Source organism: Myxine glutinosa, chromosome 13 (genome assembly GCF_964187855.1).
Source record: "Myxine glutinosa chromosome 13, kmMyxGlut1.1, whole genome shotgun sequence".
In the NCBI taxonomy this organism is placed as follows: domain Eukaryota; kingdom Metazoa; phylum Chordata; class Myxini; order Myxiniformes; family Myxinidae; genus Myxine; species Myxine glutinosa.
Genome location: NC_136273.1, coordinates 35,351,006 through 35,378,676, shown reverse-complemented (window position 1 = coordinate 35,378,676; position 27,671 = coordinate 35,351,006).

Here is a 27,671-nt window from a genome sequence, read left to right as displayed (position 1 = left end):
GCTGGTACTTCCATAACAGTAATGACATCATAGACGTAATGACGTGGCGTGACGGCCGGATACAAAACTGCCGCTCCTTTAATATATAGAAGATGATATATTTTAACCTCCAGTAACTTTGTAGTCACCACGAAGGGATTAGTGTTACGATTAGATTTACTATAATATTAACGTTACGTTATCATTATTCTAAAAATGATATTACTAAAAAAAAACTACGCTAATTCCTTACTTCCGCGTTATTTGTACTGTACACCGCTATTCATGAACCATACACGTTTAATCTAGAAACTTTGCAACAACGACTAAGGGATTGCAGTGTTACGATTATATTTACTATATTATTAGTGTTAACGCTAATATTATTATTACAAAAACAACACGACTGTATTGTTACGGTTCTCCACTGCCCTTCTTACCCTTACAAAGGGGGAATTAAGCCCCTTGTTCTTTCTGGGCTTGGCGGAACCGAGAGACTTGAAACGCCTCTTCCGGGCAAACGCAAGGTAGGGTTTCGGGACCAAGTCTTGCTCGTACCTAAATCCCTGCGCCGCCACGGAAGCGGGGAAGCAAGCCTCCCTCGAGCCATGTGTGATTTGGGTAATCCGAGCGGATTGAGTACCACGTGGTCCGTGCAGTTTTCTAGTAGTGGAACCCGATTCGAGCGATTCTACTCATACCACGCTTAGTCAATGAGGAAAACACGAGAACGATCGAATGGAAGGAAGAACACAGGTTTAATTATTATTCCCACAAGTATTTACAATGATCGGTAGACGCAGAGACACAGAGCAGCACTTAATCAGTCTTATCCTTAAACCCAGACTCGGGCCCGTTCACACTCACACAGGGAATTGCAGGCAGAATGATGTTCAGGCCAAACGCGCCGGCTGGGTCATCCAGGAACGGCCCCATCCAGCTCCACGGTCCCAGCACGTCCCGCGAAGATGGCAAACAGGCAGTGGAAGGATCCTCGTAGCGCGTCTCCCGAACAAAGGCAGATGATGAGGCAGGAAGGCGAAAGGAATGTACGCGTCTCTCAGCGTGGCTGGCGGTTACACAGCGCGCTATCACTCGCATAACTCAATGCACTATATGCGGCCCGGCTTCAAGCTCAACCGAGCATCACTTTCATACGAGCGCGCATCCTGGTTCATGCGCGTCTCTCGCCGATCTCGTATCTTTCAAAGTCCTCTGCTGACCGCCAACTCACCGCACTGCTCTCTTCTCGCGAGTCCTCGTACCTCAATTGCTCACCGCGCTCCTTCTACTCGCGAGTCCTCTTACTGCTCAACTCCTCCAACTGCTCGCGAGTCCTTACTCAACTGCTGCTCGACCCTTCCTACTCGCGAGTCCTCACTCAACTGCTCGACGCTCTTACTGCTCGCGAGACCTCCTGGGGAATTTGCACAACGGCTTATATCTGCCACGCCCTGAGCCTTCTCGAACCTTCCAACCACGCCCTGTGACGCAGTGCTACCGCCACACCCTCTGAGCCCTGATTGGCGGCTCGCGCTTACCGTCAGCTTCACTGTCGCCCTCATTCAGTCCTGCCCCGACCCTCCAGGCCGGCCTCGTGTTAATTCGCGCCAAAAAGCCAACAGCAGCACAAAGAGACGTAAGGCGATGGAGGCGGCATAGGACAATGGAAGCGATGAAAGGACCTATTCTCCTTACTCTACTCAATGCAAAACTAACACAGGAAAAGGACTATTCTCACACATACTATGAAATAACTGATCTATCGCGAGGCTGCATGTTGTTTGTGTGACTAACTATGAGGGGGAAATTTAACCTTTATTATACAAAACTCAAACCCGCAACAGTATTTAGAAAACCGGGCTAATTTGTCTGAAGCGGTCTGAAGGTGAAGCATGAAGCCTAAGGCCTATATGTTCTGTGTCGTTGGAAGATCCATAACGTCTCTGCTTTCGATATTTGATGGTCCTTTTATGAATCGGGTTGTTTGTGTTTCACAGTGAATGAAAAACATAAAGGTAAAGCATGGCGATTGTGATATATGACAGGTTCGACGATATGTTCAGCCTGAACGACATTGGAATCAAAATGACAGCGTGTGGAGTCAGCTGTTGTACGCCGTAATGACATCAGACGTAATCACATCACCCTGTCATGTGACCAGATCCTCAGCTCTGATTGGTGTACATTTGAGGGGACATACATACATACATACATACATACATACATACTGTTACGTTTGTAGGGTGTAGTGATAACTTCGAACCAGGTAGATTTGCATAGATTAGTGTGCTCCGACTGTCGTGAAGAAGAAGAACCATCTCGATGTACCATAAGTAGGGACTTTGTATAAGACCAGACAGTCGTGTAAGTTATTTTCGTCCCCATCAGAGGAGTGGGGTATGTTAATTGGCTGAGGGATTATGGGTGAATTAATCCCCTGTGTGTCATGGCCTCTGTAGTTTGTTCCTTATGACACCACACTAGACACTAGCCAAAATCACCCATTAAACACCACTAATTAATAAAACGACCCGGAAATCAGGAATCGAACAATACCGCTGGCACCGCAGCCGCTACATCACCACAAGGACAGGCAGGCCGAGAGCCACGCCCCGAAGAGCCGTGATTGGTCAGGGTTTTGATTGACAAGGACTGGTAGAGGTGGCACGCACTGGTTGGATGAGAAAGAGGCAGACACAGATGACGTCAGAGCGACGTGTACAGGGTGGTTGGAGCGGCGGACATTCGTCCTTCTCGGTTTGGGTCTGGCAGTGAACGGTCGTGTACTGGCATCTTCCCCTCAGTCCCCTCTTGCGTCTGCTGTCTGGGTTGAGAGCGAACGTTCCCTCTTGCCCCTCTCGTTCCAAAAAGCGATAGTGGACGGTTGTGCTTTGCTCTCTGCACGGGGAGACCTCATCGTGGGTGGCCATGTCTCGGCATCTTGCTGGTGGTCATGAAAAGGCAGAAGAGCTGCAGTTCCCATGCAGAGTTCGTGAGGACGTGCATGGCGGAGGGAGCGGGCTGCACGCTTGCTCGTTCGCCTCGTGCAGGAGGCTACGTCACGCTCACGAGCGCGGCCTAATGAAAGAGGGCGTACTGAGGCCTTCTTCCCGCCAAGGCAGAATCTGCATCCGAATTGCGCGCGCGGGGCCTGGACGATTCTTGACAAGATACCCCAGCCGATTTGAGTTAGGTCCCCTTCATAAATCACACATAATTATTTTCCAGTTATTTTTACCTTTGTCTGTGTTTGGGTCTGTTGTGGGGACGTCCCAATTTCGGAATCATTTTAGTTTTTGTACATCTGAAACTCGTCTTTTTGAGTTTATTTATTGCAGGTTTGAAGACTGCCGGTGGGATCCGAAATTGTAAGCTCTTCAGCTTCCCCCTCCCCACCCCCCACTTGCCCCCACGCGTATTCTCCGCTATGAACGCCTCGGAGTGTTAAAGCTCGTTTGGTCCTCCGTGTCACGTTGCGGTGTTCACCACACAGGGTGGTCACAGTAGACAATACATACATACGGATGGACAAACACTGTTCTTGACTGCTTTTCCCTCTGGGCTACGCCGTAAAAAACGGGATGAATAGAAACCCGGGGAAAAATGCGTTACATCATTTATGAATAGCCCCTGATGATGATGATGATGATGATGATCACCATGACAGTCATGATGATGATGGTGATGTTTATGATGACCATGACGACGATGATCATGATGGTGACGATGATGATGATGATCATGATGACATTAAACGATGATGATGATGATCACGATGACAGTAAACAATGATGATTATTATGACGACGATGATAATGATGATCTCTATGATAGTGACTATGTTGATGATGACCATGACAGTGTTGATGATCACGATGACAGTGGTGATGATCACGATGACAGTGATGATGACAGTGAGGATGATCATGACGACAGTGTTGATTATGATCACGATGACAGTGATGATAGTGGCATTGGTGATGATGCTGATTATGATGATGATCACAATGACGATAATGATGATGCCGATGATGATGATGATGAAGATGATGCTGATGAAGATTGATGCTGATGAAGATTGATGATGATGCCGTTGATGTTGATGCCATTGTTGATGTTGATGCCGTTGTTGATGTTGATGCCGTTGACGTTGATGCCGTTGATGTTGATGTTGATGTTGATGATGATGATGATGTATCTAACTATAAAGCCTCTAAGAAGTGTTTCCAACTAGCGCTCTAATGTGTCGGTCCGTGTTATGGAGCGATACAAGATGTGGACCAATTGTGCCGAATATAATTAATTATGTCCGGGCCGTACTGCATTGACGTAAATGGTAAACATTGTTCCCAAAAAGCATAAAATCCATTTATAAATATTCCACTCGCTAAGTAATTAATTGCTCTTTCAAACTTTTCATAAAATGCATTTAATCAATTGCAAGGAAAACTGCTTTGTTATCCTTTAGTAGGGGAGATAATCGATATGCTGTTCCCTTCCTCCAAAAATTGGGGGTGGGGGGGGGGGGCACCACCTGGCTCCCCACCGAGCGACCACCATGACCAAGGGTCCTACACCTTCCTACAGCCCACAGGGGGTTATTTGCCTCCTAAACCCAGTCCAACAGGGGGAGTCAGGCACCTTTTCTTCCATTTGTTGATGCATTTATTCATTCAAACAAGATGTGATTGTGAAGTTACAATGTGTGAAGCATGTATTAAGAATTTCAGATTAATATAATTGACACCTCTTTAAATCGTTAACAACCCATTTGATTTTTCCATCGAAAATGCTCAGAAATGGTAATTTCGAAGTAAAATGAAGTTTTCCAGGTGCATTCATTCATCCCAACAACTCGCAGGTAATTCAACTGCATACCTTTTGTTATTTTTGCACAAATATGTTTAATTACTAGAGACGAGTAGGTACCAGTGGAAATTCCGCATAATGTAAAATGTGACTTCCATTATATTATGCAAAGAATATTTAATATATCATGGGAATTTAATGTTGTCGAGTTATATACTCCTTAAATATGTTGGTTGATTAAATCAATCCCAAGTCCTCAACTCTTCCCACACCAAAGCATCCCCACCCCCCAACTACAAGTCCTCAAATCTCCCCACACCAAAGCTTCAACTGCACCCCCCCAACCCCAAATCCTCAACTCTCTTCATACAACCCCAAATCCTCAACTCCCCCAACCCCAAATCCTCAACTCCCCAAACCCTCAACTCTCTCCATACAACCCCAATTCCTCAACTCCCCCAACCCCAAGTCTTCAATCGCCTTCCCCAAAACCTCACTCGCCCCCTCTCCCAATTTTGTCCTTCGCCGCAGATTTCTCTCCTCCCCACCCCTTTACTCCCGTTCTTCAAAGGAAGAGTGCATTCTTACATCAATACATATTATTTTTTCATTACTATTCTCCTACCTCCTCATAACCTCCTTTCCGACATTCCCAACTTCTACTTTCACTCCACTCACAATCTTGGTAGCAGTGAGATACGTCTGCAAGAACAACTATCCAAACTACCTTCAGATCCCAATTCACATTCTAGAGATATATTTCCACTCTCAAGTGAGTGCGAGTGGACTAATTGTGTTAATAAATTATCCTAAATTAATTTTCTTCTTCGTGATGCATCAAAACAACGTTAAAATTTTAAAAAAACGAAAAAACAACATTTAATTCACAATCTCATGAGATTCTATTCCTCCCAATGGAATTTCTCCAGAAATTGCAGAAAAGCATTCCAAAACGGATATCTGTTGTTTTACAAGAAAAAGATGACTCCACCAAATATTTAAATTCAATTAATTAATATTATAAAATACAATCTATTTTTGTTACTTTGCAGTTTTTCTCGATTGCCAAATCAATGTGAATGAAACTGGCCAAAGACGCCGGAACCAATAATATACTGAGACGCAATAGAAACTTACCACTTTATTATGCTATTCCAAAACAAGCGGTAAGTTTCTATTGCGTCTCAGTATACGATTGCACAACCGAAACAGCACAACAACAACAGGCATTTTATAGGCCATTTTCCCTGCTAGAGTAGGGCTTAGTCTTGCGGGCCCCATGACAATATTCTCCATTTCACGCTATTTTCTGCATCTCCCCTTCTTTTCTTTTTTTTTATATACAAATCGAGGCTCGTGAAAGAGCTAACATTAATCACACAAAAAAAACCGACACATAAAACACAAAATAAGGGGATTTCTAATTTGAAATATGAGGAAGAGAGAACTTGGATGAGTTGATAGAAGTTGGGGAAGCAGTAGACAAGATGGGGAGAGAAGGGGAAGGACACAAACACAACATTTGAGAGCAGGGACATCGAGAGAAATGTGGGAGGGAGAGGGCTTGGGGGGAGGTGGGAGAGGTATAAAACATATGGACACTGCAAGGACTTCCAGGAAAGAAGTTGGAATTTCAAAAAAGTGGATCTGGGGTGAATTAGCGGGGGTAGAAAAGATCAAGGTTTTGGATGGGGGAAGATAAGAGATGGTGGTGAACAGCTGTTTTAAAGACCTGGAGGGAGGAGTGGGGGAGTTTGTTTCAGAGGCGGGAGAAAAGGGGAATGAAAGAGTGAAGGTGAGCAGAGAGCCTGGATTTTGGCAGTTTAACCATAAGAGGGTTGCTGGCAGATCTTGTGCAACCTGTAGGAATATTTGGGGGACAGAGCACAGGGAGAGCAAGGCCGGAGAGGAGTCGGAAGAAGACAGAAAGACCACCAACCTGCCTGTGGTGAGTAAGTGAAAAGCCCTCGGAGTTAGCTTCATCGCAGGAGATTCCAATGATTCTGAAAGCTTTGGTTTCAACAGCGTGAAGCCGAGCTAGGTGTGAGGCAGGAGCACCGGCCCAGAGGGGGGAACAGTATTCCATTGAGCTGTACATGAAAGCCTTGTATGTGGTGAGGAGCTCAGGTGTGCCAAGGAAGGACTTCGCACGACGGAGGATGCCCAGTCGGCGACTGGCTTTGGAGGCCAGCTTGGAAATGTGGTTTTCCCAAGAAAGATCATGGCAGATAGTGAGACCCAAAAGCTTGAGCGACAGAACTTCTTGGAGAGGATTGTTGAGAAAGTAGATGGGAGGGTTTTCCAGTCGGTCTTTTCAGAGAGACATCATAAGAGTGTGAGATTTGTCAGGATTGAAAGACATGTTCCACTTGTTTGACCAGTCTGTGATTTTGTCCAGGTCTGCAGAGAGTGAGAAGGCTGCAGACTGCCAATTGGAGGAATGAGGTATGTGGCGGCAGAGAGTGGAGTCATCAGCAAAGAGATAGAGGGGATTTTCCAGAGAATCGGAGAGATCATTGATGAAGACCAGAAAAAGCACAGGGCCCAGAACACTACCTTGGGGAACTCCTGCCAGAACAGGCAGGGGAGATCAGAGAAATCCATTCAGGGCCATACGTTGCCTACGACCAGAGAGGAAGTCCGCAAGCCATTAGTGGAGATTTCCATGGATACCATAGGAGGAGAGTTTGGTGAGCAGAGCTGGGTGCCAGACCGTATCGAATGCACGTGATATGTCAAGGGAGACAGCTCTGATTTTCTGTTTGGCATTGAGGACCTCCATCCATTGTTGAGACAGCAGAAGCAACATGTCCAGAGTAGAATGACCTGGTCTGAATCCAAATTGATGATCAGAGTTCAAGCCATTAGAGAAGAAGGATTTGATATCCGAAGCAATGATGGATTCCATGACTCTGCTGATAATTGGGAGCAGGCTGATTGGTCTGTAGTTGCAAGGATCTGTTTTTGCACATTTTTTGTGTAAAGCGGTAATGTTTGCAGATTTCCAAGATGCTGGCAGATGACCTTGAGCAAAAGAGAGGGTGAAAAGAACAGAGAGAGGGTGAGATAGAGCGGCAGAGCCGGATTTTAGGACCCGTGGGCTAATGCCGTCTGGTCCAGTTGCAGAATCAGAGTCGAGGTTTGACAAAAACTTCTCCACCTTGTCAGGAGAGAAGGACACAGAGTCCAGGAGCAGTTGGTTTCGACTGGGTAAGGTGGGAACCGAGAGAGATGGGTTTGGGACACAAGATTTTGAGGCAAACACAGAGTTGTGGCATTCGGCTTTGTCACGTGCGGTGTCAACTGTGTAGCCATTTGAGGTAATGGAGGGGAAGGAGGGGGAACAAACACCAGAAACGGATTTGACCAGATGCCACCAGGATTTGGAGGAAAGGTGACAGGTTCGAGAGTTCAATCTTGAGTGTGGAGAGATAGTGCTTTTATCTTGTTAACTCGCTTACCCGCATTTCTTCTTCCACGACCTTTAGCCAAGTCTTTCTCGGTTTTCCCCATCCTCTATTTCCTTCTACATTCATTTCCATCACTTCTCAATCGGTCACTTTCATCCTTCCTCAACACATGCACAAACCATCTCAACAAAATGGACACCCGAGGGGAGTTAATAAAAAAGATGGGGGAGGACATAAGGCCCAGGTCGAGCGGGAAAGACGCATTGGTACGCGACGGGGTAACGCGATGTGAATAACGCGTGGAGAGCCGGGTAGAGCGGAGCGCAGTTAAGTTGACCAGGGTAGAAATTGCGACTTGGGTATGGGAAAGCCGACGGCCGCCGAATTGGGAAATAAAATTTTATGTGCACCCGCGGTCGTTGGGCTAGAAATAATTGAAATAAAAGAAATGTGTATAGTTGAAATTGGGGTCAAAGAGACGGCAGAGTTAGAAGTTAAATCGGAGAAGGAAATGGAATGCACCCAAAGTCTGTGTTCACGTCGTGCTGTCTAACTTCAATGAGAGTTTACAGGTGTTGGTGCGAACGCCGCGGAGAAGGGTCCTTAAGGTGAGTAGGAGCGTGTATGGCGCGAAAATGTTTGGTGCGAAAAGATTTTTGGGGACGCGACGTCACCCGGGCGCTCGTGGAACCGTGGTGCGATGTGTGAAAGCGAATGGCGTGTGTGTGAGGAAAAAGTGTGCACCGGAGCGAGAGTGTGAAACCGAGTGTGAAACAGAGTGTGCAATGGAGGAGAGTGAGAGCGAATGCACACCGGAGCGTGTTGTAGGGAGTGTGCGAGAGTGCACACCAGAATGCGTGATTGGGTGTGCAACAAGAGAGTGCACACCCGTGGGTAAGTGCGCTGATTGGGTGTGTACCCGAAAAGTGCACACCCGTGGTTGTTACTGAGGGTGTAACAAACGTGTGTACGCGAGGGTGTGCGATGGCCAAGTGTGTAACGGAGTGCGCCAGGATGTGCGTGAGGGTGTATGATAATGGAGTGTGCGAGTGGCGTGAGTACGCCTGAGTGGTGTGCAGGGAACGAGTGCACACCGGACCGTGCACGGAGAGAAAGTGCAATAACGGAATGCAGGGAGTGTATGGGAGGCGCTGGAGCGCCTCGGTGTGCGAGTAAGGAGCGGGTCACGTGTGGGTGTGAGAATGCGACTCGAGCATCGATGCAGACCGGGGCAGCGTTTATGGCGACGGATAGCCGACGCGAGTTTTCGGTGCGTGGCGTACTTTGTGTGCAGCGGGGATCGTTGCGGGAGCGCCGTGCACGATTCGTGCCGGGCCCCGCCCTGTATGGTCGGTGCCGCGCCTTGGCGGGAAAGGCGATTGGCACGGTTCGAGGGGAGGAAGGAGAGGTCGGACCTTCACCCCCTGGCGGGCGCGGTGCTCCGACCGTGGGCGGTTGGGCCACCGTGTATGGGACCGAAAGGCCCTGCGCAGAGATGGCGCCTGGAACCTTGGCCCAACAAAACCTCCTCCCCTGAATCGAAAATGCCGGACGGTCCCAACCAACAGGCGACCAACCACCCGCATGCATTGCTCGGCTTTTCGAAGCTGAGCTGTGACGACGACGATGTATTTCCGCACCGAGAGGCTCAAGTATAGTGGACAAATGGAAGTAGTATTGGGGGATGGTGCCCGGTGTGGAGGGATGGTCGTTGCCCATCTCTTGATATACAGTTCATATTCTCAAACAAGGTGCCCATCTCTTGATATACAGTTCATATTCTCAAACAAGGTGCCCATCTCTTGATATACAGTTAATATTCTCAAACAAGGTGCCCATCTCTTGATATACAGTTAATATTCTCAAACAAGTTATTCTCCTTCTTGAGCCGCTTCCGGTCCGGTCCTGAGAGGACGCTGGCGTCACTTGCTCGCCGCTTCTCTGACTGGACCATTGTCCATATCTTGCTTTTCTGGTGGTCGTGGCGGATTTTTGGCCATTGAGTCTGCCCTCTGCATGGTCCCGGCTCTGCTCTGCTGCTCCTGGCTTCACCTGCTCGGCTCCTTCGCTGTTTCCTCGGGCCCGCTCCCGTGGATTGTGCCCATTGTTTGCAGCGGTGGTGATGGCGGTTTGCCGCCGTGATCTTGATTAGCGGCGGCGGTCGTTTGCCGCTGCATTTGCCGCTTTCCCTCCTCAATCCTGGCCTCGTGCTCGTCTCTTCGCTCCTGTCTGCCCTCTGCATGGTCCCGGCTCTGCTCCTGGCTTCACCTGCTCGGCTCCTTCGCTGTTTCCTCGGGCCCGCTCCCGTGGGTTGTGCCCATTGTTTGCAGTGGTGGTGGTGGCGGTTCGCTGCATTTGCCGCTTTGCCCCCTCAACCTTGGCCTCGTGCTCGTCTCTTCGCTCCTGTCTGCCCTCTGCTCGGTCCCGGCTCTGCTTCACCTGCCCGGCTCCTTCGCTGTTTCCTCGGGCCCGCTCCCGTGGGTTGTGACGATTGTTTCGCCTCCTCAACCTTGGCCTCGTGCTCGTCCCTTCGCTCCTGCCTGGCATGGCTCTGCGGTACTCCGCCGCAAGGCTTCTCCTGCTTAATACCCGCTCCACCCCATCATGCATCTCTGCAATCAAATCAAATGGACTCCTGCGTCGACCCAGGTACATTCACCGTGGCTCCGGTCGTAAGTTTGTGTATTTACAAACAGGTCATTCCATCCCCGTCCTCTGGTCGGCTCAGCGCACTCCCACTCATCGTCCCAGCGCACCTGGTCACAACAACGCACACAATCGCACCTCCTGTCTGCGAACCCTGGCCAAATCACCTGAATTCATACCCGTCGTACAAAACAACATCAAGCTCACCCTGTTCAATACCCGGTCCCTCAACAACACATGCCTCATCCTGAACGACTACATCCTGGAAAATAAACTGGACTTTCTCTGTCTCACTGAGACCTGGCAACAACCTCTGGACTACTTCGCACTCAACCTCACCACACCCAATGGATATTCTTACATCAATAAACATCATCATTTAACCCTGGTGTTGGGCTAACGGCTAGGGTGCCGGCTTAGGATCCTACGATCCTGGGTTCATAATCCCGGTCGATCGCTGAATTAATGCCAGGGGGGTTGACTCAGCCTGTCATCCTTCCGAGGTCGGCTAATTGAGTACCAGTTCACTGGTAATTCCCTGTTTGTCGTTAAAGGCGGCAAAAAGGGTTGGCGTCAGGAAGGGCATCCGGCCGTAAAACATTGCTTCAAAAAGGGGACCGAAAAACAACAACAACCACGGTTCCCGAAAAAGGCCAACCCCCGCTTTGCGGGGAAAAATGGCCTCTAAAGGTGGTTATATATATATTTTTTTTATAATAAACCACGCTTGGAGGGCCGAGGTGGTGGAATTGCCGTTATTCACCGACAAGACATCAGGACCAGCCTCATCTCCATCGATTCTGCTCCATCATTTGAACACCTGGCTTTTAAACTATCTGGTCACACACAGTCAGTCATGGCTGTTGGCTACCGCCCTCCCAAACCACACCCATCATTCCTGTCTGACTTCTCCTACTTTCTGACCCAGCTCTGTTCCCTCTCCCCCTCAATCCTCCTCCTTGGTGATTTCAATATCCACATGGACTCCACTGACTCCACGATAACCACTGACTTCACTGATTTACTCACCTGCTTTAACCTCACTCAACATGTCAACTTTCCTACCCATAACCGTGGTCACATTTTGGACCTTGTCTGCTCTACTAGACTAATTTTGCACCATCTCTCTGGCTCCGACCTCACTCTCTCTGACCACCTAACCATCACTCTGACCATCAACATCCCTGCCCCAGCACCAAGGCATTATCGCACTATCAACTTCCGTAAGCTAAACGCTCTTTCACCTACCTCATTCTCATCCACCCTCTCTGAAAAAATGTCCACTTCTCCCTTCGTTGACCTCCACACCCCTTCTGACCTCACTGACTACTACAACCACACTCTCTCCTGCCTTGACCAACTTGCGCCTATAAAAACCAAAACAGTTTCTTTCACCCATTCTGCTCCCTGGTTTACCCCTGAACTCCGCCTGATGAAAACTCGTGCTCGCCAACTTGAAAGACTCCGCAATAAAACAGGTCTCACAGTTCACTCCCAAGCCTACAAGGACCACCTACAGCACTACAAAGATGCCCTCTCCCGCGCCCGCTCCGCCTACTACTCTCAAATTATCCACTCTGGCTCCGGAAACCCAAAAGCACTCTTCTCTACAATAAACAAACTCCTCAGCCCCCTGAACACCACCACCCAGTCATTCACAGTAGACAACTGCATCTCCTTCCTTTCATTCTTCCAACGCAAAATTGAAAACATCTACAACAGCTTGACCACTGCCGCACCCGCTCCCCCTCAAACCACCTGCCCCCCCTTATCCTGCCATCCCCTGTCTCAATTCTCCCCAGTCTCCCCTACTGACCTCTCTGAACTCCTCATAGGAATGAAAACTGCCACCTGCACTCTTGACCCCATCCCCTCCAGCTTTGTCAAGGCCTCCCTTCCTGCTCTCTCTCCACTTATCATTGCAACAATAAACTCCTCCCTGTCTACAGGCATCGTCCCACCGTCCCTCAAAATTGCTGCTGTTACCCCCATTCTGAAAAAACCTGGACTAAACCCTGACACCCTAAATAACTTCAGACCTATCTCCAACCTTCCCTTTCTGTCAAAAGTTTTGGAACGTGCTGTAGCCGCTCAACTCAAACATCACCTCTCTGCCAATAACCTGTATGAAACATTCCAATCCAGATTCCGCTCCAACCACAGTACTGAAACTGCTCTCCTCAAAATCACCAACGACCTTCTCCTCTCCTCTGACACTGGCAACCTCAACATTCTCATCCTCCTCGACCTCAGCGCCGCCTTTGACACCATCGATCACACCATCCACCTCACCCGACTTGAAACCACCTTTAACATTACCGGCACTGCCCTCTCTTGGATCAAATCATACCTCTCTGACAGACGCCAGTTCATCTCCATCAATAACTGCAAATCCCCCACTGCTCCCCTCCCCCAAGGTGTCCCCCAAGGTTCAGTTCTTGGCCCCCTCCTCTTCATCCTTTACCTGTCCCCCCTCGGTCACTTAATCCGCCGTCATGGTCTCCAATTCCACTGCTTCGCCGATGACATCCAGCTTTTCATCTCCACCAAGTCCATCTCCACCGCCACCCACTCTATCCTGACAAACTGCATCACTGAAATAAAATCCTGGCTTCAAATCAACTTCCTCAAACTTAACTGTGATAAATCTGAAATAATCATCATTGGCCCAAAAACGCTCATAAAATCCACCCATAACTTTGCCCTCAACATCGACGGTATCCCAGTATCCACCTCCCCTCACATCCGGAATCTTGGCATCATCTTTGACCAAACCCTCTCCTTCGACAAATACACTAAACAGATCACAAAGACAGCCTGCTTTCACCTGAAAAACATCGCCCGTCTCCGTCCATCCCTCTCCTCCGTGGCTGCAGAAACCCTCATCCACGCCTTCATCACTTCCCGTCTGGACTACTGCAATAGCCTCCTTTATGGTTCACCCTCAACAATCACCAATAAACTCCAATACATTCAGAACTCCGCTGCCCGTCTACTCACCCATTCCCGGACCCATGACCACATCACCCCCGTCCTTTACAAGCTTCACTGGCTCCCCATCTCCCAGAGAATCCAGTACAAAATCCTCCTCTTGACCTACGAAGCCCTCCATAACCTGGCCCCATCCTACCTGGCTGACCTCCTCTCCAGACACACTCCCACCCACAACCTCCGCTCTGCTGGTACCAACCTCCTGACCCCCCCCCCCCCCCCCATCCGGACCAAATTTAGATCCTGGGGGGACAGGGCCTTCTCCATCGCTGCTCCCACCCTCTGGAACTCACTACCTCACACCATCAGAGACTCCTCCTCACTCACCACATTCAAAACATCACTCAAGACCCACCTATTCAACACTGCATTCAACATTTAACCCACAGCATCTAACCCCTGACTATCTCCTCTCCTTCTCCCTCCTTTGTGCTTTGAATATTTCCCTATTGATTCTTCTTTTTTGCAATTGTTTTTATGTTTTGCTATGCATTATGTTTTGCACTCTGTCAAAGCGTCTTTGGGCTTCCTGAAAAGCGCTATATAAAATAAATGCATTATTATTATTATTATTACCATCCCTCATTGGGGCAAATGAGCAGTAGATTATGGGGATGACAGTGTAAACTAGCCGAGGGCAGGCGAGGATATTGTTTGGGATTTAGAAATGACGGTAGGGACGAGATTTAAGTATTAGTTATGTCATAGTATGTGTAAGTATAGGCCATTTCCCCTCGTAATATCTGCGTTGTGTAAAGACATGAGTTTAGGTCCCGGTCATTTTTGCGTCCACCCTCCAATTCCACCTCGATGGGCGTAATTGATCCCGCGCCCCATTTGGCTGCCCGCTCAGTTGTTACGCTTTGGTTGCCCGCAGCATTTGCTGCCCTTTGCTCGCTCACTAGTCAAGTAACACGAGGTAGGCCTGAGAAGGAGGAGCGCAGAGTCGGGGTGTGGTCGGCGTCAAGGCGGATCGTCAGAGGCGATGACGGTAAGAGCCACCAGCCAACCAGGGCTCGAGCGGCATGGCGTAAGAGGGCGTAGAGAGGCGCGTCTGGTGAGTTCTAGAAGGTTCGCGGGGCGTGCCTATATAAGTCACTGCACAAAGCCCTTGAACAGGACTTATCGGAGCACTTTTGGGAGAGCACTTACATCGGAGGACTTGAGGGGGCGAGCGCATTGTGAGCACTTGGGAGAATTTACGAGCAGGACTTTGAAGGAGAACTTGACTCGCATCACTCGCTTTGAGGCATTGAACTGTAACTCGCCATCGTATAACGTACGCGCCAGAGGAGAGGAAGAAGAGGCGTTGAGTACACGGCTGCAGCCAGACCCGCCGGTGGCGAATGGCGCCTACTTCAGCCACGCGAGTAAATGCGGTAATAGCTTGCCAGTGATTAACCGCCAGAGCCCACAACCTACCGTTCTCCCCGTAATAACCCTTGTGCGTCCAAACGACATGCGGAGAGCTCCTGCCTTCTCTACTTACCATCTGCACGAGAGCCATCCTTGGACGCGGACCATCATCCTGCAGCTGCAAACCCCTTGTGAGTGTGTGTGTGACGGGCCCATTTGTCCTGGGTAGTAATTAAGACTTTTTAAGGCTGCACTGTGTCCCCTTTTTCTCTGAACCATTGTGAATAGTGTAAACTAGCCGAAACCCGTGGAACATCCACGGAAGGGAGGATGTGGTGTATGGATAGAGTGTACCATTATGGATGGCAGAGGGTATTTCTTTGTCCGAGTAAGAGTTAGGAAGAAAGATGAGAATGAAGAGTGCGTATATGAACAACGTATTTATTGCAATCTACTTAAATGACAACGCTACGATATACTTTTGAAAATATCACGTACCGTCATCTATCTATAATTCCAGCAATCTCTGTGTGTGTGTGTGTGTCTGTGTGTGTGTGTGTGTGTCTGTGTGTGTGTTTGTTTGTCTGTGACCGCTGTTTCTCGACAACCACGGGTCCGATATACTTTAAACTTGCCAGGTATATTGCTGGGGACCCGAGGATGTGCCTTTTCAAGGTTTTAAATTAATCGCAGAAGTAGTTACCGAGCTATGTCCAAAAAACGATTCAACCAATCAGAGAGCAGCGAGCTATCACGTGTGCCGAACGTGGCGAACAGACTCTGCCTCGGATGGCACATTTGAGAGCGTATTCATTTATTTCCCGTCGGCAAACTATGTTGGCGCTATGTTGGCGTTAAACTATGTTTTAAAACTAATTAAAACTAATTTGCGATTCTTTCGCTTTCCTGCGATATGCGACCTTCCGGAGCTCCTGTGAGAGCGTGCGCCATTACGGATAGTACGGGTACGGGCATGCCATATGTTGGCGTTAAACTATGTTTTAAAACTAATTAAAACCATTTCATGTAAATAGAGGGGGGGGGGGATTGTCACTGTACTCGCAAGCCGTTCGCCGTTCGCTTTGGCGTTGCGAATGGACCAAAACATTTCATGAACCAAACCATTTCATGTAAAGCGTTCGCCGTTCGCTTTGGCGTTGCGAATGGACCAAAACATTTCATGGACCACCCCATTTCATGTAAATAGAGGGGGGGGGGATATAATTTTAGATATATATATAGTACGGGCATGCCCTAGTCCTTTTAATGCCATCAAAGTCAATGCCATCCTTTTATCTCTTCGTATACAACTCACTGATTTCTACCTTATCGTGAACAGGGTAAAGCCTACTTTGATAATCATGAACGGTGGCAGATGCAGGAGTTGGTGAAACGAAAGGGGGGGGGGCTGATCATGACCTACCCTACGCCACATGGCCTACGCCATTTGTTGAGATCATGGCCACAACGGAAACACAACAACTGGATAGGTAGGGCCTAGGCCTACGCCTACTTTTCATCACTCGGTGAAGTACACTTTGTTTTAAGCTTTCAGAAGCTGAAGCCTTGGTATTTATTGCTTTATATCAGGGGCGGGCAACCCCCGGCCCGCGGGCCACATCCGGCCCGCGAAGGCTTAGCGTCCGGCCCGCCACCCTGCTAGGCTTTATTATTGCAATCCGGCCCGCGGACCTCCCAGTAAAACTCATATCATTTGTAAATGTAAGAGTTTATATTTAGCCGGTCTGAATTCAAGAAAGGGACATTTTGTCTTCAGCACCGTCCTCTTCCGGAAGACATGCGCACGGGGAACTGTCTTGCCTAGACACCGCCTGCTTGCTGATAGGCGGTCTTTTCAAATCAGCCGGCATGTGATACGGACGTCCTTCCGATTCAGTCAGCTTGCGACAAACGTTGGTGTCTGGGACAAATAACTTGCAACAAAGAGGTAAGCGACGCAGAGTTCTCTAAACCTATTTCAATTTTCACTTTCTTTCAATTTGCTTTGTTTTGTTTGTTAGAACATGTTATTATCTTTCATTTGCTGCGTTTAAATAATTTTATTCTCCCTTTTTATTTGTAAAAATAAAAATATAACGAACTTTCTATTTGTAAAGAAAAAAAATATATAACGAACTTTCTGTTTGTAAAAGAAAAAAGAAATTGACGAACTTTTGTTTAAAAGGAAAACGAAATTGACGAACTTTTGTTTAAAAGGAAAACGAACTCTTTAAAAAAAAAAGTATGCAGACTGATTCATTTCCTGTATTTCAGTTTTACGGTGAAACTGTGTCATATTCAGCGTTGGCCACGTGCGCGCAAAATAAATACATTCATCTGTACAATTCGTCTTCCGAGATTTTTTGTGCCCCAGATTGCTTGCTGTTACATCATTTATTCATTGCTGATATACCTAATTTTCTTCCTTTTCAGCTCATCATGTCTGCGACCCAGCGTGTTAAGAAGAGGAAAGTGGACCTCGAGCGTCGGATCTTCAACCCTGAGTGGGAGAAGTACTTCTTCATCGAGCGCTTTGGACAGGCCCAGTGCCTCATATGCTTGAAGACTTTGGCTGTCCTAAAAGAGTACAACGTGCGCCGCCACTGGGAGACAGAGCACCGCTCGTCAAACTTCGCGTCGGTGTCTGCCACCGAAAGGAAGGACGCCATGGTTAGACTATCAGGCAACTTGGAGAAACAAACTTCACTCTTCCGCAAGCAGAATACTGAGGCCGAAAAGGTGACGCACGCCAGTTATGAAGTCTCCCGCATCCTTGCTCGCCGAATGAAGCCATTCGCGGATGGGGACTTCATCAAGGAATTCCTCCTCGCTGTAGTGGACTCCGTCTGTCCAGAGCAGCGTTCCGCCTTTGAGAACGTGAGCCTTTCGTCCCGCACCGTTCGTCGCCGCATCGAGGATATGTCGGAAAACGTGCACGACTCACTCAAAACACGCAGCTCAAATTTCGTCGCCTTTTCCCTCGCTCTGGATGAGAGCACCGACACAAAGGACACGGCCCAGCTGTCCGTTTTCATCCGTGGCGTCACCGCTGACTTTCAAGTGTGTGAGGAATTCCTCCAGCTTGTCCCGCTGCGCGACACCACCACTGGGAAAGACATCTGCGACGCCGTGCTTCTTTGTGTTGATCAGCACTCCCTGGACCTCTCCCGTCTTGTGTGTGTGACGACCGACGGTGCCCCGGCGATGGTTGGTGAGAAGAAGGGCGCCGCTTCGCTGCTAGTGCGTCACTGTGCAGCCGCCGGATACACTCAGCCCATTAACAAGATGCACTGCATCATCCACCAAGAGTCCCTGTGCGCTAAGTCTGCCAACCTCGTTGGTGTCATGTCTGTCGTGGTGAAGGTCGTCAACTCCATCCTCTCCCGCAGCCTTAACCATCGTCAGTTCCAGGCACTGATGGACGAGGTGAACGTGCACTACAACGACCTGCTCTACTTCTGTGAGGTACGCTGGCTGAGTCGTGGGGCCATGCTGTCTCGGGTGTGCGACCTACAGCAGGAGATTGCCACCTTTCTACGTCAGAAGAACCTTCCCCACGCTGATCAATTCTCTGATCCGCGGTGGCTAGCTCGCCTGGCCCTGCTCACGGACATCACGGCGCACCTGAACACCCTCAACATAAAGCTGCAAGGCAAAGACATTCTCGTGACAGACATGTACGCGCACATCACTGCCTTCGAGGTTAAACTGCGCTTGTGGGAGGCTCAATTGGCTTCTGGTCAGTTTGTGCATTTTCCTCGCCTTGCTGCATGTGCCCCTGACGATGTGGACCTGGGCACTTGCGTTAGTGTCGTCAACTCTCTACGTGAGGAATTTGCTTCCCGTTTTGCAGGAGTCAGGGTGCTGGCTACGGACTTCAAGCTTTTCACTGCTCCCTTTGACTTCCCCGTGGAAGACGCCCCTGCCTCCTTACAGATGGAGTTGGTGGAGCTGCAGTGCAACGATGAAATGAAGGCGAAGTTCCGCACCTCTTCTCCATTGTCCTTCTTCCGCGACACCGTTCTCCCTTCTAACAATTTTCAAAAATACATTGCCCATGTCCAATGCATTGTGGCCATGTTCGGCAGCACCTACTGCTGTGAACAGCTCTTCTCGAAAATGAAGTACACGAAGTCTCACCTTCGCTCCCAACTCTCGGACCGCCACCTCAATGACATTCTTCTGTTGTCTACCTCAACCATCGAGCCAGACATGGAAATACTTCTTCATGGCAAACAGCACCAGCAGTCTCATTGATTTGTAGAGTGTTCAATGCAATTTTTGTACAATCTATTCATGTAAACAAAATATAGTAATTCTGAGATTTCGTTTTTCACTCCGGCCCGCGATCTCCTTCCAAAAGTCTCATCTGGCCCTCACTCTGAAAAGGTTGCCCGCCCCTGCTTTATATGATACTGATGGGCTGCTGATCGGTTTCACTTCGTTGTAATCACAGTATCTATCTATAATTCCAGTAATCTCTGTGTGTATGTTTGTATGTTTGTATGTTTGTCTGTGACCGCTGTTTCTCGACAACCACGGGTCCGATATACTTGAAACTTGCCAGGTATATTGCTGGGGACCTGAGGATGTGCCTTTTCAAGGTTTCATATCAATCGGACAAGTAGTTACCGAGCTATGGCGATTTCTTTACCAAACTCCGCAAGCCGTTCGCTTTGGACCAAACCATTTCATGTAAATAGAGGGGGGGATTGTCACCGTACTCGCAAGCCGTTCACTTTGGACCAAACCATTTCATGTAAATAGAGGGGGGGGGATTGTCACCGTACTCGCAAGCCGTTCGCTTTGGACCAAACCATTTCATGTAAATAGAGGGGGGGGGATTGTCACCGTACTCGCAAGCCGTTCGCTTTGGACCAAACCATTTCATGTAAATAGAGGGGGGGGATATAATTTTAGATATATATATAGTACGGGCATGCCCTAGTATGGAAGAAATTATGGTAAACCCACCTGATGAGGTTAGCGTACACCACGATCGACGACACCGGCACAAATGCATGCTCTGGATTGTCCACTCAGTGGACGGCTTGCTGTCGCCTTCGACTGTCCAATCAGCGGACGGCTTGCTTCGCCTTCACCCAACAGACGCCAATAAGATGGCGTCGTATCGGCAGTTAATCGGATGCTTTTGGGCCCCAACGTCGGCTAATTCTGATTTTTCGAGTATGGCTTTATGTGATAAACAAAGAGCGCGGTTCGTAGATCGTAAATCCATTAGTGCCGTGGGCATCGGGTCACTGGGTGCGGCGTAAAAGGGATAACAAAGTTGAGTCCTTACGCTACTATTATATAGATAAACCTGTTATTCCTTTTTCCAATTCGACCGCTTTTGTGATTTATCCATTGACTAAGCGTGGCACGAATAAGATCGCTAGAACCGGGTTCACCGTCTAAACGGCACGGATCGCGTGTACGCACCGCTCGGCGTCTCCACACGCGTGGTTCGTGCGGGGCTTATTTCCTCGTTTCAGGGCAGCATGAGTAATTAGGTAATAGTGAATTCTAGTCCTAATACCCTATTTCGCGCTGTCCGGGAGGGACGTCATAGGTCCCGGGTCCCGCCAGGCCAGTCAAAGACAAGGTGACTAATCCCCCCTTGGTAAGGGGAGAAGGCCGGCGTCGAGATCCACAACAATTGGTGGCAGGAGTGGGATTCGAACCCATGCCTCCATGCCGCAACAATATATATATATATATATATATGTATATGCATATATATATATATGTGTATATATATATATATATATATATATATATATATATATATATATATATATATATATACAATATATATATATAATTATATATATATACAGTGGTACCTCGGCTTACGAGTGCCCCAACGTACGAGTTTTTCGGGATACGAGCCGTCGCTCGGGCGGTTTGTTGCTTTGGGATACGAGCCGAGATCCGATGTACGAGCTCAAAAAATTTATTTTTTGGAATTTTCCGGTTGTGGCTTCCGGTTCCGGTCACGCGGTTATCTTGCCGTGAAAGCATCTCTGCTTGGATATAAAACACGCAATCGTCGAAATACATGAGCGAGGAATCTCCTTGCTCCAGCCGGTGACGTCACCGGCGGGGATCCCCGCCTCCAGAGTGGCTGGTCACGTGACCGCCAAAGCGTGTCGCGCGTGCGGGTATAATGAGCTACACCTGTGGATCACGTGACCACGGAAGCACGCCTCGCTTGAGAGGCATGGCTTTCGGTTTGCGTTTTGCTTTATAAGGCGCGATAAATGGGCTTTTGAGTGTTAGCGGTTCATGGCGTTGACGGTTCATGGCGGTTCATGGCGGTTGACGGTTCATGACGGTTCATGGCGTTGACGGTCAAAAACCCATTACATCAATTTTACCAGGCACTGTACAGTAAGTACAGTGGACACCAAATGCACGGTGGAAGGCTAGAAGTAGAAGATCGTCCAAGACAAGTGAGAATAAGCCATACTTTGGAGGAGATGACGTCATTCGCTGGTCCGATAACCAAAGATGTGGTATAAAAAACCAGGTGAGCTAACAATGCAGCAATGAAGGAATTCGGCCAAGGCACCGGCACACAACGACCTACCTACATCGAAAGACTCAATGCCAATGGTGACAGAAGCCAAGACGGCCGGCTTAAACACCGCCGAAAGACCACGGTGTACCAACTTACGATGCAGAACATCTTGCACTTAATATGATGACAACAGGTGCCATCCTCTGACGTACCATTACAGGTACAGGTACAGTACACGTGAGCACAGAGCAAAAGTTCACTGAAACCGAGATTAAGAAAAAAGAAAAAACACCTCGTGGTCCGTGCTCGATATCCGAGTTTCAATCTTTTCAAACACATGATGCTCTCGGTCACGGTATCTCCTGCGAGCTGCTTCTCCTTCAACCACACAAACAACAACTTCTCCATATCTTCATGGATAGAGGTCCGGAGCTTTGAAATAATCGTAACGCCCTTGGCTGGCGTTTTAGCCTTTATGGACTCCTTCTGCTTCAAAATCGTACATATCGTAGAAGGAGTACGATCGTACTGCCTCGCCAAGTCGACAACACGCACACCTCACCTGGCATGCTCTTCTCCTCTGCTTAATAAAACCAGTTTATTTCTTTACATTCTCTTGTATTATGTACAGTATATACGAGGTCGTGCTTGTTTATACATTATTTGTTATTTATAAAGTACATTTTTGTTATTTAAAAGCACCTAACAAAAAAAATTGGTGTTTTTTTTTTGAGGCTGGAACGGATTAATAGCATTTCAATGCATTTGAATGGGAAAATTTGCTTTGACTTACGAGCGATTTGGCTTACGAGCTCCGTCACGGAACGGATTAAACTCGTAAGCCGAGGTACCACTGTATATATATATATATATATATATATATATATATATATATATATATATATATATATATATATAGATAGATAGATAGATAGTTAGATGGATGGATGGATGGATAGATAGATAGATAGATATATTGTTGCATATCTCCTCGTCGGCCTTTCCCCTTACCAAGGGGGGGGGGGGGGGGTTAGTCCCCTTGTCTTTTACTATCCGACGCGATCCGGGGCTATGACGTTCCTTCCGGACGGCGTTGAATATGGTGGTAGGCCGAATTCATTTTACCTCATTACAAACGCCTCCCAGGAAGCAAGGAAATAACCCCGCCTCAATCACGGTTATAAGTCGAAATGCCGAGCGATAGCGAGCCGTGATCCGAGCCGTTAACAAGAACTAAACCCGATCTGAGCAGTTCCGAATTGTGCCACACTTACCCAATGGAGGAAAACACTGATACGGTCGAATCAGGAAAGGCAGGAAGAACAGATTGGTTTATTTACAATTTGTACAGGAAGGAGAAGAAGAACATACAGTGCAGCTTAATACAGTCTTAACTTATCCCAGGACATGGGCCCATTTCACTCTCAGACACACTCACACGGGGATGTAGATGGTTGGGTTGATGGTCCAGGGATGATGGCGTCCAGGCAGTTCACTCCGGTCCCCGACTCGTACCATGAAGCAGATGGTCAGGGCGGCAGAAGCTCCCCGCGGGTCGTTGACGCGGAGCGGACAATTACGAGGTTAAATGCGGGGCGAAAGGTAGGCTGGCTGGGCGGTTACTGGCGACCACGGTCGCGTTCGTATTAGATGAACCGGCTATATACGCTCCCAATACGGCTCGATAGGCCCTCCCCAATGCAAGTTCAATAGCATACGTCCTCATACGAAGCGCGTATCCGCTGCAGTCCTCTTCCACCGAATCCTTTATCATGCGCGCTCTCCCAACAGGTTATTTCGCACGAGTCCTGTACAATCAGACGTCTCCGCGCAGTCCTCAATAAGCCAACCTTCCAACGAGTCCTCTTTACAATGCGCTTTCCTCATGAGTCCTTTCGAGGGCTTTGTGCATGCGCTTATATAGCCTTTACAGCGAACGTTCCAGCACTTGCTAGATGCGCCCTTACCACGCCCTAGCCATGCCCACCGAGCCCTGGTTGGTCGTTGCCCTCACCGTCACCGCCTTCTGACGTGCTGCTTGATGCGGCCACACCTCGTCCTCGCGCTCCTCCCCCTTTCCAGGCCTACCTCGTGGCATTTGGCTGGTTTCGAGCGAAAACCCAAGGGCAGCGAATGCTGCTGGCAAACGAGGTGGATTAGCCGAATCAGGGCACGGGATAGATGCTGCCCAACGAGGTAGATTGGAGGGTGGCCGCAAAATGAACGTGACCTAAGCTTATTTCCTTTTACACAACGCAGGTATCACTAATGGAAATGGCTTTATCCTCACACATACTATGACATAACTAATGTTCTAAGGTGGCCTACATGTTGCTTGTGGACTAACTATGGGGGCAAACCTTTAACCTTTAATGATGTTATACTTACACTCTCAGAACCGCAACAATATATATATATATATATATATAAATAAATTGTTACGGATCCGGGGGACGGCACTCCCGTTAGCAAGGGGGGGTTAATCCCCTTGTCCTGTTAAGCTGGCCGTCCGACCGGTCCTGGGAGGATGACGTCACTTCCGGCCGATGGTACGTAGGGTCGTAAGCCCAATTTGTCTTACTACCTAAGTATTACCACCGGCCGTCAGCGAGGAAATACTCCCGCCCAGGCCGCAGCATAATGGATGGATTGCGCCGAGCGAAGCGAGCTGCGACTCGGGCCATTAACGATGACTAAACCTGATTATAGCGGTTCCTACTCGTGCCACAGATATCAATAGGGAAAACACGAAAGCGATCGGACGAGAAAGAAACCAAAGTAAGAAGAAAGAACACAGGTTTATTAACTAACTATAAGGAAATGAAAGGAACGAGTATATACAGGAAATGGAAGGAGCAGAAGGACACAGAGCAATTCTTAAACAGGCTTACTTATCCCCAGGACAATACAGACAGAACAAACTCACGTACACGAATGGGAATTGCAGGCAGGAATGGCTGGAAGGATGAGAGGGGCAGACGGTCCACAGAGCTGGTGGGCAAGGAGGTCCGGGGATCACGGCACGCCGTTGGTGTCCCGCGTGCACGCCCTCGCTCAGGTTCAGCGGCGAAAACCCGGTCGTCAGCGCTGGTTATTACTCAACTCAATTGCAGCTCGTCTCTCGCAGGTTATCTGAATTCTCTCTGAATTCTACTGCAGCACGTCTCTGACTCAATTCAACTGCAGCACGTCTCAGCTCAGCTGGTGTCTCTTGGTTCTTCCTCCTCGGTCATCTGCCGAAGCAGTCCCTCCTCTTGCCTTTTATCGGCCGTCGCCGGATCAAGCCGCGGGCTGTGAGGGCACGCCTACCGGGTCACTCACCGCGGTGCTGGTTGGCTGGTTCGGGCTGGCTGACTCCACCTTTGATGACGAGTTGGTGCCACGTCCGTGATCCGGCGGCTCCTCCCCCCTTCTTCTCTGAGATGAGCACATGGCAATGGCGTCTTGTGGGGATGGAAAACCACTCGCACCGCTTTTGAAAAGAATGAAAGGGGCCTATCTTATTTGATTAATGCAACGTAGAGTCAAACTATTGGAAACACAGCCTTACCTGAAACACATAATAATGAAATAACTACGAAGAGGACCGATGGTTCACTACGTGTTGCAATGTGGACTAACTAGGGGACGACCTTTGACCTTTACAAGAAATGGAGGTATTTACAAAGAATTATTTACAAAGGGTATATTTACAACAATTTACACAGTGCAGGGTTCTCAAAACCCCAACTATATATATATATATATATATATATATATATATTGTTACAGACGTGGCTTAGATGTTATTTACCGAGCGGTTTGGTATGACCACGTCTGCACAAGTTACCCGATTATACCCGAACGTTGACTAATCGCGCTACGCTAGGTCAATGAAGGAAAAGACACACGGCTGGGATTAAAATGACACACCAGGGATACGGTTCTCAAGACCTCCGGAGGAGATTATATTCGTTCGGAAGGTTAGATTACAACTACAAGAGGGACAGCAAAGGAAGATAGGCACTTAGACACAATCTTATATTAACCCCAACAGACGACAGATAAACGGGACAAAAGGCTGACTCACACGGGGATTGATGGCTAGGAAAGGCAGGTAGCGATGGCTCCAGGTGCACCTGGGCTCAGGGCAGAATCGACCCGGTCCGGTCCAGAGATGCGGGAGGTTTCACAGCGCTCGAGGTGGCGTCTTGTCGTCTCAAGCTGGGGGCGCATCTTCACCTCACATCCGGTGAGTCGCTTCGTATATCCGGCGGGGAGTGACACGCCCTCGGCTCGTTAGCTCCGCCCCAGATGGAATCGGCACGTCGCTTCTCATTGGGTGCGTGCGGGGGGGGGGGGGGTTACCGGCTCCGCCCTTGACGAGGGACTGACAAGGAGCCCCTTCGTGGTAACCCCGTGGAGCGCATGGTCCGGAGCGCATTGTCAATGGCGGCTAACCGAGCCGGCGTGATGACGCACACTCCCCCGCGCAGCGTCGTTGTTGTTGTAATTGTAGTTGTAGTTGTTGTTGTTGTTTGGGGAAGAAGACGGGAGGAGGTATGGGAAAGGTCCTAAACTCACTACTGGTGCCATATAATCACATTCTGGTGCAACGAAGAGTCAGAATTAATGGAAACGAGTCCTTAACTGACATAGACTAAGAATAACTAGCAAGATGTCCGAAAGTTGTCTACGTGTGATGCGGTGGACCTGGGCACGACATTTAATGGGGGAAAAAGGGGAAGGTCGGCTCTACTGATTGTTGTTTACAGACAATGGGACTAGGGAATGGGGGATTGGGGATAGTTGGGGAGTATTGGGGAAATAGGGGAATATTTACAAGCGGATATGGAGGCCAAATTCCATATTCGCAACATTGCACCCTTCTCTACCCTCGGGGCGTCCCGACCCGATAAATTTTTACCTACTTTAGTGTGGCACGCAATGTAGTTCCCTCTACTATTAACTCTACCCTGAGTGCGACAGTTTTACAGATATTCACAAATGAGTAAATATGTCCCCCTGCGACGTTGCACCCTTCTCCTCACAGAAACACACCCACAGGATAACCGAATCCGGAAAGCATCCTCAAACTAAACATACAGCCGGTAGGGAGCATTATTTACACAAGACTACGCTGATATTTACACTACGATCCAGGACCTGTTTTTGGAGGAACACATGCAGATGTTATGCATAGAGAGAGCACGCATGCTAGCATCGATACACCAACCCACGAGTGCTCTGTGGCCTACGGCCTTTAATAATGTGCAGAGCACCCCTTCCAAGCATCAAGCACCACCCCATCACACAGTGAGCACCATCCGGTGCACCAATAAAGTGTTTATGAATCATTGTGTGGTGTCGCAGCCGGCCGATGTTCTGCCGCTGGTCTTGCCTTCGTGTGGTGCACTTGGCCTTCTTGCCTCTTTCAAAAAATAAAGAAAGGCGCCAACCGCGTCCATTTCTATATTGTGGCCTTCAGTGGTGTCAACTAAAAGTGGTTCACCTGCATGGCATAGGTGCCACGTTGACCCATAGGTCCATCCACGGGTGGTGCTTGGCCGCAAAAGAGCTGCGGTCCATGGTGGGTGGCCACAAACATTGCGGTCCATATGGTGTAACGATCCAGGCAGCAAACAGCGAAAGTGCAGGCCCACAACTGCGAAGCCAGCACCTCTCTCTCCTCTCTCTCTACCCCAAAGCCAGATCCTCGGAGGTGGGAGACAAAAGAAAAGACAAGTGAGTAAGGTGGTAAGGGCGCAAAAGTGCACGCAATATAAGATGATGCACACTGGGGGCACATGGGAACCAGGTGAGACAGGTACGTTCCTACCGTACGCCCCCCCCCCCCCACCAGGTAACCTACATGGCCCCTCCCTTACCCCTTACTGTATCCACAAAACACAACACTACCCATAAACATCTACTTTACAAATCAACAAACATCCCTACTGTCTTCCCCGTTCCTC